We start from the raw sequence: 1,472 nt of genomic DNA, 5'->3' as shown, positions 1-1,472 counted from the left end.
CCTCAATAACAAAAGAAGTTAGATATTTTGTTATGCCACCTAATATCCCCCAAAAGACTCAACCACCTTAGCCCGTTGTTGCAAACCAAAGTTGTTCAAGGAGTTCTTGTATAGCCTTTAATGGTGATCTGCACCAATGAACTCAAAAATTTTTCTCCAAGGATTAGGAGTGCTATGTCATGGCAATGTGCTAGCAAAGATGAGTTCTATAAACTCAAATTCCCACATTGTAACACGTCGTACCCTTGTATAAGAGACAAGAAGACCGTCTTGACAAGATGAAGGGTCAATTGACATAAATTTAAGTACCAATGAGCGATGATGAGTGAAAGGAATATTTTAAAATAAAATATTTCTTACAAAAGAGAATAATAATTAAATAATAATATTATTAACGAGGATGAATTAGCACGTTAAAAGGTGATTTGGAAGTGAACTAGGATAAAGTGAGATACTTTGGGACCCGAGGATACAAGTGGAGAATTTTGAAATAAAATAATATTAAAATATTAATATTTTATCTGCTATTGGAATTAGTCATGAAGAAGGATTATATGACTAATCTAAGTGGGGGAGGAGAAGTAAGAAAGGATTTTGAAGAAAAATGACGTTAGTGGGGCCCGTGTGCCTTTATTAAATAAAGTTAGAGCTGGTAAGTGTATATTTAAATATTATAGTGATACCTTGATGAAGTGTAAATTTTATATTTTGTTTGTACACATGTAAGGGGAAGAAAATAAGAGGAAATTGAAATTTAAAAAGTATTGGAAGGACCAAATTGTGGAGGATGAAAAGTTTGGAAGGTCACATGGTAAATAAGGAAAAACTAGAGGACTTATGTGCAATTTCAATATTTGAAGTTAAATGGACATTTACTAACCAAGGGGAGTTAAACTATGTGGAATATGAGATATACATGTGAAAGTTACTATTACATGTAAACTATGGTTTGCAAAAAGGAAAAGTTAGTGGGGGACATATGGGACCCCAACCATGTGAAGTAAAAGAAAAAATATGATTAAACTTATTTGCATGTAATATGATAGGTGCATTAGGTGGTCAAATGAAGAAAGAAGAAGGTGGGTTACATGTGACTTGAATGGGTCAAAGAGTGGCTAAATAAAATATAAAGTGAATGTGATGCATGGAATAAAGAAATAAAAAATGAAAAAGAATGAAAAGACAAGGTGGCGGGTGGAAAGGTTGCAAAGGTTTTTGCCTTGTAATTTTACCACATAAAAGAAAAGGAAACATGCCAAAAATTCACCAAGCTTTGGGCAATCCGCCCATGAAAGAAAAATAAAGGGAAAAGAAAAGAAAATAATGTAAAAAGAGAGCAACATTGGGCAATCTGCCCATGTGTGAACAAAATGAGGAAAACAAAGCCATTTTTAAGGCTTTTGCCTTGAGGGGTCCGCCCATAACAAAGTGAGAAGAGAAAGGGAGCAAGAAAGAAAGGGAGAAAGAAAGAA

Source organism: Theobroma umbraticum, unplaced genomic scaffold, assembly GCF_002168275.2.
Source record: "Theobroma umbraticum cultivar Fairchild unplaced genomic scaffold, ASM216827v3 scaffold_239.1, whole genome shotgun sequence".
NCBI classification, from domain to species: domain Eukaryota; kingdom Viridiplantae; phylum Streptophyta; class Magnoliopsida; order Malvales; family Malvaceae; genus Theobroma; species Theobroma umbraticum.
The sequence above is the reverse complement of the archived record's forward strand: the minus strand, read 5'-3'. Positions refer to the sequence as shown.